The sequence below is a fragment of the Fulmarus glacialis genome, unplaced genomic scaffold (assembly GCF_000690835.1).
Source record: "Fulmarus glacialis isolate BGI_N327 unplaced genomic scaffold, ASM69083v1 scaffold934, whole genome shotgun sequence".
Taxonomy (NCBI): domain Eukaryota; kingdom Metazoa; phylum Chordata; class Aves; order Procellariiformes; family Procellariidae; genus Fulmarus; species Fulmarus glacialis.
This window is the reverse complement of record NW_009207181.1, coordinates 25,815-26,034: the sequence shown is the minus strand read 5'-3', so window position 1 is coordinate 26,034 and position 220 is coordinate 25,815.

Genomic DNA, 220 nt, shown 5'->3' with positions numbered 1-220 from the left:
GAGGATAACTGCTCTGACTATTAAAGACATGGTATGTACGCTCAAGTCCTTTCAAAACACTGGCCATGGACACCTCTAATTAAAAACTAAGTATCACACCATGGTGACACTTTACTAAAAAGCACTCTGGTATTAGAGACACAAGGCTCTAGTCCTGGAAAATCTTCAGTATATGAAGTTTTCCTTCTGAATACTTTCGTCTTCCCTCATCTAACCAAAA